This window comes from Symphalangus syndactylus, chromosome 12 (assembly GCF_028878055.3).
Source record: "Symphalangus syndactylus isolate Jambi chromosome 12, NHGRI_mSymSyn1-v2.1_pri, whole genome shotgun sequence".
NCBI classification, from domain to species: Eukaryota; Metazoa; Chordata; class Mammalia; order Primates; family Hylobatidae; genus Symphalangus; species Symphalangus syndactylus.
In genome coordinates, this window is record NC_072441.2 from 122,975,648 (window position 1) to 122,988,525 (window position 12,878).

The window sequence follows — 12,878 nt, forward strand, 5'->3', positions numbered from 1 at the left end:
ATATTTTATATGTAATATCTATTATATATTATATGCTTATAATATCTATTATATATTTTATATATAATATCTATTATATATTATATATTTTATATATAATATCTATTATATATTATATGTAATATCTATTATATTATATATTTTATATATAATATCTATTATATATTATATGTAATATCTATTATATTATATATTTTATATATAATATCTATTATATATTTTATATATATCTATTATATAATATATAATTAATATTATATAATATTATATAATATTATATATAAATAAAATATATATAATATATAATATAATATAATATATAATATATTATATATTATATAATAGATATTTTATATAAAAATATATATTTTATATATAATATATATATTTTTTGAGACTGAGTCTCTCTGTCACTCAGGCTGGAGTGCAGTGGCACGATCTCAGCTCACCACAACCTCCGCCTCCTGGGTTCAAGTGATCCTCCTGCCTCAGCCTCTCAAGTAGCTAGGATTACAAGCATGAGCCACCATGCTCATCTAATTTCTGTATTTTTAGTAGAGACAGCGTTTTACCATGTTGGCTAGGTGGGTCTTGAACTCCTGACCTTAGGTGATCCACCTGCCTCAGCCTCCCAAAGTGCTGGGATTGTGAGCCACTGTGCCCAGCCGAGATTTCTTTATATATGCTTGATACTAGAACCTTATCAGATACGTGATTTGAAAAACATTTCCTCCCTTTTGCAGTTTTACACTTTCTTTGTTTTTTATTTTCTGAGACAGAGTCTTGCTCTGTTGCCCAGGCTGGAGTGCGGTGGTGCCATCTCAGCTCGCTGAAACCTCTGCCTCCTGGGTTCAAGCAATTCTCCTGCCTCAGTCTCCTGAGTAGCTGGGATTACAGGCGCACACCATGCCCGGCTAATTTTTGTATTTTTAGTAGAGATGGGGTTTCACCATGTTGGCCAGGCTAGTCTTGGACTCCTGACCTCGTTATCTGCCTGCCTCAGCCTCCCAAAATGCTGGGATTACAGGCGTTAGCCACTGTGTCTTTCTTTACACTTTCTTGATGATAGTTTTTGAAGGATATATTTTAAATTTTTATGAAGTCCAGTTTTTCTTTTTTCTTACATGTGCTTTTCTGTGTCATAGCCAGTAAACCATTACCTATTCCAAGGTCAAACAGAATTGTGCTTATGTTTTCTTCTAAGAGTTTTCTAGTTTTAGCATATATATTAGGTCTTTGATCCTGTGATGAGTCGGTTTTTGTATATGGTGTGACTAGGGTCTAACTTTATACTTCTGCATGTGGATATCCTATTAACCCAACATCATTTGTTGTAAAGACTATTCCCAAATTTGTCTTGGCCCCTTTGTCAAAATCGATTGCCCACAAATTTATGAGTTTACTTTTATTTTTATGATCTATATGTCTATCCTATGTTTGTACCATATAATGTTAATTATTGTAACTTTGTAGTAAGTTTTGAGATTGGGAAAATGTGAGTACTCCAACTTTATTTTTCTTTTTCTAGGTTGTTCTAGCTATTTGGAGGCCCTTGTTATTCCGTATGAGCTTATCAATTTCTGCATAATAAAACCATTTGGGATTTTAATAGAGATTTTGTTTAATTTGTAGATCAATTTAGGGAATATTGCCTTTGTAACAACATTAAACCTAGTAATCCATGAATGGGGTTGTCTTTTCGTTTATTTAGGTTTTTCTTGCAATGTTTAGTAGTCTTCAGGATACAAGTATTTCACTTGTTTTCTTTATTCCTAAGTATTTTATTCATTTTCCTGTTTTTGTTTAAAAAAGGGAAAATAATAAGGCATATATGGCAAAATGTGAACATTTGGGGGATCTGGATGAAGAGTATACAGGAATTATTTGTACAATTCTTTCAACTTTTTTATGTGTCTGAAACTGTTTCAAAATAAAAAGTTAAAAAACTGTATAAAAGGAAGATAGGGCAACTCGTGGACATAGAAATTAGCTCTAAGACTCCCAATACTAATTATTGACATCAATTTTTATTTCTAGGGGCTGGTCAAAAATGCGGTACTTTTCTGAATTCAGGACTCCAATTATAACATGTTATTTCCATTTTTGCAATCATCATTATGCCAGCAATCAGACAGATTAATGTCTTTTCTAATTCCTATTATTGAAAAAGCTGGTTATTCCAAATGGAGCAGGCCCAAAATCTTCAGGGGAAATGTATTTAATTTTTAAGCATCTCAGCAAGAATTATAATGATAATTAGCATTTGTGTGTGTGTGTGTGTGTGTGTGTGTGTGTGTGTGTGTGTGTTTTAAACTGTATTTCCCCTTCCTTGCTCTAAATGGTTTCCTGAAAATAAACTGTCAGTAAATTTGTGGAGGTCATTTTCTTCTATGCATACAGGATTTTTTTCTCCGTTTTAAAGGAGGCAGAAATATATATTGCTGGGTTTCTGAGCATGCCATTAAAAGCTTTCTTGGGTGGTGATATAGTTGATAAATTACCTATTTTGGTGGAGTGATATGTTGTCAATTTTCACTGATTGTTTTCCATTTCATGACACCACAGTTTTAAGTTTTTTAGAACACATGCTTTGTTCATCAAACATTTGTGTGTGTGTGTGTGTGTGTGTGTGCACGCGTGCGCGCACGCGCGCAGTGGGCCCTCTGTATCTGCTGCAGATTCTGAGCCTGTGGATTCAACCAACTATGTATTGGAAAAAAAACAATAAAAAGAAAACTTTGTAACACTAAAAAATAATACAAAGAAAAATATAACTATTTACATTGCATTTATATTATATTAGTTATTATAAATAATCTAGAGATGACTTAAAGTATACAGGAAGATGTAGGCTATATGCAATACTTCACCATTTTATGTAAGAGTCTTGAGTGCATGGACTTTGTTATCTGAGAGACATCCTGGAGCCAATCCCCCACAGATATCAAAGTACAACTGTACGTGCGTGTGTATACATATATGTGTGTGTGTATCTATAGTTACACATATATGTGTGTATATGTCTATAGTTACATATGAATGTATATATACAGTTAGCCCTCCACATCTGTGAATTCTGCATCTGTGGATTCAACCAACCAAAGAGCAAGCATTCAGGAAAAAGTTGCATCTGTACTTATCACGTATAGACTTTTTTCTTGTCATTATTCCCTAAACAATGTAACTGTTATGTAACATTTACATTGTGTTAGATATTATAAGTAATCCAGAGATTACTTGAAGTATACAAGAGGATGTGCATAGGTTATACAGCAAATTCTACGCCATTTTATGTCAGAGACTTGAGCATTTGTGGATGTGGGTATCCAAGGGAAGTCCTGGAACTAATCCCCCAAGGATGCTAAGGGATGACTGTACACATACATGTACACGTATACACACAAATGCAAACACAGTATGTTTTATTTAGAAACAGTGGACATGGTGATTGAGTTTTTTATTGAGTCAACTTTTAGAGCCAGAGCTGTGTTTTATTTATCTTTATGTTCTAAAAATTGATATTCAATGAATATTTGAGTTTCAGAACTGAAAGGAACCTTACAAGCTAAAGTAGACCTCACTGCTAATTTTACAGATAAAGAAGCTGAGGTCCAGAGAAAGTTAATGTCTCTTGTCCAAAGTTGCCTGCTCACTGTCTTTTAACCATGACCAGCATAAACCTAATACTTGGTGGTGTGGTGTATTTTAAAGGCTTTAGTCATAGATGAGTAGATAGTGGGAATTACATTTATAAGCTGCATTTCCCCCCCATATTTGTACATATGTGCACATACATACTCACCAAACCCACTTTACCCACCTCCACTGCTGGTATCAGCAAACCCAGTTTCCCCATAAGTGTTCCCTCATCTCACCAAAGACAATTTGATTGTTTCCGGCTTCCTGAAAGTAAAACGAGACCTGTCCCTTGTGCTATAAATAAGGGAGATCAGAGGAATTTTTAAAAATGGATTGTGTGTTTGTGATCAATCTCACTGTTGCAAAATGTGAAAATAATAGCTGTATAACACAATATTAATGTGATCATTTAACTTAAAATTCAAGGCATGCCATCCAAGTGGCAACAATTTTCAGGTGAAAGTTTTCTATGAAATGATAGATATCCTCATGGAATAAAATCCTCATGGAACTAATATCTCTTGGCTTGTACCTCCTCAAAGGGTAATGATCTCTTGGACTATTTAATAGTTAGCATCCTTATGATATACCCAAAGGTAAGCAATTAGTGTCAATTGTAATGATTAAAAAGAACATCTTTAAAAAATAAACTCATCTGAGTAAATGAAGCCAGTTGAAAAGTCAACCAGATATATTTTTTATATCATCTAAAAGAGATGTAAAAATAAATGAACACTTCCTCAAAATAAAATCTTCTAATAAGAAGTGTCACCAAAGATCCCTTGGAGTTTTTTCTAAGCTATGTGAATACAACTTGTCAATCATAGAGGGAAGAAAGAGTAACCACCACAATTAAATAAGACTTGGAAATATTCAAATATAAAGACTATACATTAGGAGTATTTTTTCCTACCTAGGTAAATAGGTAGTCATAAAAATGTCAGAAAATTGACAAATGGTGCCTAATTTATTTTAGGTTGTAGGTGCCTAATGTGATTAGGTTGTGGCTGAAAGTTCTATATAGTTTTAAAAGTCCCTTGTTGTTATGCTTATTCAAAAGGAAAACTGCTGAATTAATTTTTAAAAATCAGTTATTAGGAGTCATTTTTAAGTTAACTTTCAGTCGTTTACATGGATTTTCACAGAGTTTTAATAAAGTTCTTTCTAGCCCCTACTCTGAGGCAGGTTATTACTCAAAATGTTCAAACAAAAAATTTCCTAACTGATAAATCCAAAGAGACTTTCCTCCTGTAATAAGATCTGGCAAGATATTTTCCATTTTCAGAGTTTTCTTTAGGCTTTAATAATATGTACAGTAAGTTAGAATGTTCATAAACCACTAGTTTGTGTGTCTTATACTATTTAAACACAGCACATAATGACTGTGGACTTTAAGTTTAAATTAGAGAGACAGATAAAGCAGTAACAGAATCAGAGAATCATGATTTCTAATTGGCTACTGTGAAACTTCTTCATATAAGTGATTCTACTTGTCTTATTTGTTGATATCTGTACTATACAAGATGGAAATAGTTTCAAATATAAAGCTGTGCTTGCTTTTCAGATAATGAATCAAAATAATAAAATTTCAGTTACTTAATAGAGAATACTATTTAGAAATAAGAGATTGGCATTAATTTGATTTTTCTTTTTAAAGTACAGTTGCTCTTTGGACAAAATGGGTATGGGGGTGTCTGTAATGCTCCCTGCCTTGCAGCCAAAAATTTGCATGTAACTTTTGACCCTTCCAAAACTTAACTACTAATAGCCTACGGTTGACCTGAAGCCTTACTGATAACATAAATGATTGATTAATATACAAATAGACTAGTATTTACATATATTTTATCCATTGATGACATGCCCAACTTTTTCTTTTCTTTCTTCCTTTTTTTTAAATTTCTATGCTACATGGTTTGCCTGCACGTTTTTTCAAATTGTCACAAATCTCCAAAAATTTTCAAATACATTTATTGAAAGAAATTCACATGTATGTGGACCTGTGCGATTAAAACCTGTGTTGCTCAAGGATCAACTGTTGTTGTATGAGGGAAGGATAAACAGATCACTGCTTTTAACGGGGAGTGCAAGGTTTTAACTGTATCTAAGAGCATTTACAAAAATAACAGTTCTTCTCGGATTAGAGTGTGTTTTCAATATTAACTAACAACCAGATTTTCCTCTCAACTTCGGAAACTGCTGAGGGTTAGCTTGATTCATGGCACAAGCAGATGGCATCCTGCTTCTGGCAAAACAGGCAGAAAATTCCTTTAGCACCCACCTGCATATGTTCTAGTCTTTATAAAATCCTGTACACTTTTAAATACTCTCCCCAGTTTTAACAAACATTTATTAAAGTTGAAATTGAAGATAACACACAAATAGCTAAGATTTAGTCTTATTTTAGACCCTGTGAGAAGCCAAAAAAAAAAAACTGTAGACTAGAAAATATAGTATTTTATAACTGCACAAATACTACATATATTATATGAAGATATAGATACATATCCCCAAGAAGAAAAGTTTATCAGAAATATTACTACTATAAATCTTTTTTTCCATTTTATACCTTTAGCTTAATTTCTAGAGGATTGTTTTTTGTAAAGTACTTTATAAAGGTTTGAAGTTTGTAATCAGAAGTTTTTACTGGTAATCTATGAGGGCACTGCTGTTTTGAGTATGATATTCTCTAGACCTAAAGTCTCATTTTAAAATTTGGAATTGTGGTATGTACCATCTTTATGTGGCTTGCAGAATCTCAACAATAGCACTGCTAGCTCTATAGACTAGTTGAAATGCGCACTGGGCTGTGTGTTTGTGAGACTTTTGCTTACAGGCTTATGTTCAATCTCACAGCAGTCAGTGGGACCATCTGCACCATCACATGAGAGGTGGGTTGTGAGTCACACAGAATGAACACTTTATAGCCACTCTTATTCCTGTTCTTTACTGTGTGGAATTTTAGAGTTTGTCACCAAGTGTTTTGCAGCTCCTATGTATACACCAAAGTCTAATTTTAATATGTTTTTGAACATATTTGATAATGTTCCAGTTCATTGTAGTTGTATAGATTTATTCGTTTTTTAACTGCAAAACTGTTTTTATGTAACATTGAAGATGTCCGAGACAATGAAGAAAGATCAGTGAAGTTATCCTTAGTTTTCATCTTTTATTGAGGCAGTATTTATTGTGTGAGAGCAATAGAAGATATAATCTTTGATTATGAAACTTTTTAACATTAATATGCACAGTTGCCTACTTTTCCTTTAAAAATGTACCATTTGTCAATTTTCTGACATTTTTATGACTACCTACTTACCTAGTATATGAAAAAATACTCCTAATGTATAGTCTTTATATTCGAATATTTCCAAGTCTTATTTAATCGTGGTGTTTACTTTCTTCCCTCTATAATTGACAAGTTGTATTCACACAACTTAGAGAAACCCCAAGGGATCTTTGGCGACACTTCTTATTAGAAGATTGTATTTCAAGGAAGTGTTTGTTTATTTTTACATCCCTTTTAGATAAGATATATAAAATATATCTGGTTGACTTTTCAAGTGGCTTCATTTACTCAGATGAGTTTATTTTTAAAAGATGTTCTTTTTAATCATTACAATTGACACTAATTGCTTACCTTTGGGTATATCATAAGGATGCTAACTATTAAATAGTCCAAGAGATCATTACCCTTTGAGGAGGTACAAGCCAAGAGATATGCGGAAGTCTTACTGGTCCTACTTGTGTCACGTTTATTAATTGAAGAGCACTCTTCACAGTTTTCAAGTTTGTACCTTTCCCAGCCATTCTGTTTATTGTTGAAATTATCCTTCAGAACCCATATGCTGAGTTCTGAATGTAGACCACAGCTGCAATTCTACTTAGAGCCTTTAAAATGAAGGCTGTGGTATTTAATTATGTGACAGTACAGTTTTAAAATGAGGGTGGAGTTAGGTGTATGGGCCTTACCAAAAAGCAACTTGTAAAAATTATTAAGGTGTTTACACTTGCCAGAGAGCTGCCTTCTTAACATTCCATTTTATACTTTAAAGAAATACATATCATGGAAGAATGGGAAGGTTTAAAACATTAACAGTTTGGCTAAGTGATTATGAATACATTTATTTCCACTTAATTTCTTCAGTGTATGATTATATCCTTCTCTATCCTCCCCATTCTCATTTATTTTAGATTTATCTTTTCTTGTTTGATTTAAATTGCTCCTTATTTCTTAACAGGATACATTGAAAATAGGCAATCCTGTTACTTGGTTGCTAAAAAAGATTCAAGACATTTGAAAGTGGATTCTTGACCTGCATTTATAGGAAATACGTTGTTGACTGGAGAACCACATATTTGTGAAGTAGACAAAAAAGTTTCCTCTGCCTATTTTAATATTTATAAAGATACAGCAAATTGTCCCATGCACTAGCTAAATTGAGATAGAGAAATTCTGTGGTCTTTGCCTGGAGGAAGTATGTAAAGATATATTATATATATATATTTTGGTAGTAGCATAATAGAGGATGCTGCTAATGTGGGAAGAGCTAAGTCATAGTTTATTCTTTCATTGTAGTAAAATATATAATCAGACAAGGGAATATGTAATTGGAAACAGAATTTTTAGGGGGATTAAACTGTTTTTAATATTTATTCATATGTATAACTATTTAAATATTTTCTCCTTTTTATAGCATATTTTTCAAGAGGAATTCTTTGGTGGTTTTTACTTGGAGGTGGTTCTTTGTTCATTTCTTAAAGTTGTTTTATTTGCTCTTTTTCTCTGAAGGACATTCTATTTATTCATATTTCATGGTCTTTTTATATATATTATATATCCATGAGCTCTTATCTGTCTATAACTCTTTTTCAGTTCTTTAGGTTTTAAATATTAAATATTTATTCATCAGCAATCAACATAAATACATGTAGTCACACACATGAAGCACATACATACCAGCCCAGGTGCTTTTATTTAAAGTTATCAGTTCTTTTTGTTTTTTAGTTTTGTTGATTTGAGTTGTTCATGATTTCATTTCTTCCTTTGTCATTTCTCACTTATTTTTTATGAAGCTTTGTCTCAGCTGTTTGAATGGAGGCAGCGAATTCATTTCATTTACATTTCTTGGCATATGCTCTTAATTCAGTGTAAGTTTGCTTGTCTTTATGTCCTTAATTAATAATTATTAATCAGCAGTCAGTAAACTTATACACCATTACACATGGGTTTTCCTTGGAAAATTCCACAGAATGTATGGAGTATTTTTATCCATGTTATGTCTGTGCCATCCAAAAGTAATTTCTACTCCTTAAGACATGAGTTGAAAAGAAGAGGAATGAAACATTAGGCCTTTTAAATAATGTGATCTCTCAGCACATTGTACCTGCTCACTCTTATTTTCACAAGGGTACTGGTTTTGTTTTCAGAAAGAGACACCAGTAGTTCAGGCAATTTAACCAGTAACTAGTTCCTGTAATCAGAGTAAAGGCTAACTGTAGACTGTCATATATATTCCGAGTAGCTTTCCCCACAAAAGAATGAAAGTAATTGATACTTGAGTTGCCTGTTTAAAATATTGGGAAATTCATATTTTTGAAGCCCTAGTAGTTACTAGTTTTGAGGGAAAAAAGGACTAACCATTTTGAAAGTGAGCCTATTCAGACAATATTTTACTTGTATAGTTGGGGTGCACAGGTTGGTGTGGATCATATTCCTGCTATAGAGAATAGGTTATAAATAGTTTCTGTGTCAAAGTTCTTTATCCAGTACTTAATATAAGCTATTTTAATGAGGTGGCCTATTTGGAGATGTTTTATGAAGCTTTGGCCTAAGGGATGAGGTTGGAGGAGAGAGATTTAAGACTAAAGTGCTAGGAGTAGTAACCTTCCCAAATTTTCATTGCTTTCTGTTTGGCACTCTCTTATGGGAATATACCATGAGTAACCATCTCTATAAATTTGCCTTCTTACTTGGGTCTGTCATTCAGGTATTTTCAAAAGGATTTATCATGGCTAATATGTTTTGAATTAATAAGTTTATGGGTATATAAACTTGATATGTTCCTGGAGAGCTTTTTCATGCTCTATTTCATATGTTGCCTTACCAGCGTTTCCCTTTCCTTTTTTCTCTCTCTCTTCTTCCTTTCCTTCCATTCATTCATTCATGATAGTCCTTTTCAAACTTTGGACCAGGACAAGGCCTAAGTTTGAAACTGTTATTGACTGTTACCTGTTGGGAGAGGTTGTCCATGAAAAATTAATAGGAGATGAAAGACATGTCTATTTCATGAATTTGCAAGTCCTTCATACCATTTTACCATGCCATCTTTTTCACATTGTTTCGTAAAATCAGTTATATCTACAAATTGGCCCAGATAATAGTTTGTCAAAGGTTAATGTGAGGGGAATGGCTGCCTCTGACTGTGGCCTAAATAATGTGTAGAAATGGTGGTGGTCTCAGTAGAGAAGCTGGCTGTAATCCCAGCCGCTAGCATAGTGAGATAGATAAAAATATTCTACAAATTAATCCTGTAAGCTACCATTGAATATTCTGCTTGTAAAGATGTTTGACAGCTTTTTCATTTAAATCTAATATTGTTATCCCTAGATCAGTGGTTCTCAATCCTATCAGACCTATTGCCCACTTGTTGTAGCAAATATTTTGTGATGCTCTCTTTAGACTATCCTGAAGTAAAATTGACATATAGTGAAAACCACCTGAATATAAGTCAAAAGTGATTATACGGTAATACCTAATTAATATAAATGAGAAATAATAAGGAAAATAATTTAGAATAAAATAACTTGTATTTCAGTATGTAAATAATTAAGCATATACACTAGGAGACATAATGAGGTAGTGAAGTCCTTGCACCTATATGTAGAATCATCATAACTGCAGTATTTCCAAATGCAGATTAATAAAGGTCTCTTTCATTGGCAGCTCAGATACCACAAATAGTGTTGTCATTGGTGACATGATTTTTCAAAACGGTCAACAACCTTGGTAAAGTTCCAAACAAAACAAAATACAGTCTTCATCTATTTACCTGGTAATTGCATTCCTAGAAATTCAGTGTATCTTAAAATTGTGTAAAAGTATCTTATATTTATGTGTAAAACAGATTTCAGTTTCAGGCTTAGATAATTATAAATGGGTTTTCACCTACGTGCATGTGTGGTAGGACGTTTTTCACTTTGTGGGAATATCCATGCATTCCATTCTAACATACGTGTCCATTTCTCCATCTCTTCCTCCCCAGTGTTGTGGGGAGGAGAGAACTCTGCATTTCCATAGAAACCTCTAGTTACTGTAGTAACCAAACACACACAAATTCCAATGTGCCACCCACGGGGGTGCATAGCCCCTATTTTGAACCACTGCCCTGGAGGAATGATCAATGGGAAAATAGTTTTAACAGTCCAGTGTATCTCCAGTAAGGCAGTGTGGTCTATTCTTGGTATTTGTGTTTCCTGAGATAATGGCCTTTGTCATAGAATGCACAGAATAAATGAAACATAAAAGGCCACCATCACATTGTAATGTACATCTAAATATAGCATTTGCCTTGGTGGAAAGTGTGTAAACCTGTTGTTGCTTTTTAGGGCAAAGGTCCTAATTTGGTGTTCGGGTATTCCCTGAAATTACACATTTCGTATGTATGTTCTTGGGTACATTTTTCTGGGGAGATGATTTTCAGTAGATCTGTAAAGAAGTGCCTGAGGTCATGATGGAGTCTAACAGGTATGGAAGGAGCCTGTTCTCTTTCTGTGAACCTTAGTGGCACACCCTGAGATTGACTAAGATTAGAGTAGCCTTACCTTTACCACTACTTCTTTCCTTTTTCCTAGAAGTAAGGATTCAAATCCTGAAATCCATTTTTGAAAAATGTAGATTTTTTTTGAAACTGTGGCATTAAAGTGCAGAAGGAAAGCTAACATACTGTCATTGGGTCTTTATCCCCCCTACTTGACAAGAGAGGAATTTTAATGGTTGGGTAAAGCTTTCCAGGATATCAGTTATGAAAAACAAGCTTTTTTTTTTTTTTTAATAAAAGGTTCATATTGTAATCAAGACTTTTCTCCTTAATTTCCCCCTCCCCACTATTAGTTATTTCCATATTTAAGACTGTGATTCATACTCTATGAAAATTACTTTTAAGTGAGGCAGTGACATTAGGACAGATTTTACTTAGTTGATGCAGCCTCTTCCTTTTGCTTGTTACTTATTCTAAAAAGTTTTCAAGAGAAACTTTGTCCTCTAATAATCTAGTATGTTGTGAAAAACGTATTAGCATATAATTTTTTTCTGTCCTTGGAAAATGTCAGCAATATTCTTATACCTTTCTCTAAATGCTTAATTTAGGTCTTATAGTTCTTTTCCTAGTAGTCATTTTAGAATACTATATCTGTGTCCCTCATCTTATGTCTTTCTGTATTCTAATTATTTCGGAGTTGGTTTCAGAATTCTTTCAATATTTGTCATTTTTTCTTTTTATTTACTGTCCAAGATTGCATGGTAATACAGTTTCCACTCTATTAAGCTGGAAAATTTAAAAAGCTTTCATCAACTTTTGCAGAAACAAATGCTGTACTTTTCTAACACATGAAATCGAGTGATGGCCTAACATATGCTTCTAAGCAAGAATATTGTGGAAGAAGAAGAGTTAATGGGTGCGTTTCTTATCAGGTTGGCACCTGATAAAATGAGTTGCATAGGTTAGATGAAGTTTAAACTGTTTCTAGACCAAATTCTCTAAATGTTGGAGATGAGTTATTATTAGGTCAGTCAAGAAGGCCACAGATAACAAATGAGAGGCTAATTAATTTCCTGCTTCTGCCTCTGGATTTAAACAGTGTAGAGTGTTCATGCACGAACCTTTGACTTTGGCATTTACTTTCCAAGGACAATTGAAGGCAATAGCTGGTTCCTCCATGTGCTAAATTCAGCTCTTTCCTGAGCTTGCTTTAAAAAAAAAAAAAAAAAAAAAAAAAATCAACCTTGCCAGATTGCAGCTTCCGAGCTACCTGTTTTCAAATTGGTATGAATTATTGTCAAATTGTGATTGCTATCTATTGCTTACCTAAGTTGCAAAAAGCTTTTAGACAAGTTTTCCTGTAACATACTAAGATGAGATAGAATCATATAGTACATGGCAGATTACTGGGAATAAGGAGGTCCTAGATTTTAGAGCTAATGTCACTGAATTGACTATTGCCTTTGGAATTATCTTAAC

At 33.3% G+C, this 12,878-nt stretch overlaps 1 protein-coding gene and 1 long non-coding RNA gene across 5 annotated transcripts in view; one reads left to right on the forward strand and one right to left on the reverse strand.

Annotated features, from left to right (window-relative positions):
* The window catches only part of RASAL2 (RAS protein activator like 2), a 407,617-nt gene that overhangs the window by 70,823 nt on the left and 323,916 nt on the right, over positions 1-12,878 (forward strand). The window lies entirely within an intron of this gene.
* LOC129469247 (uncharacterized) lies at positions 8,480-11,046 on the reverse strand. Its single transcript, XR_008652959.2, has 3 exons — positions 10,812-11,046; positions 9,747-9,871; positions 8,480-8,950 (listed from the first exon to the last, which is right to left on the reverse strand). It is a non-coding gene; the product is annotated as an uncharacterized lncRNA (long non-coding RNA).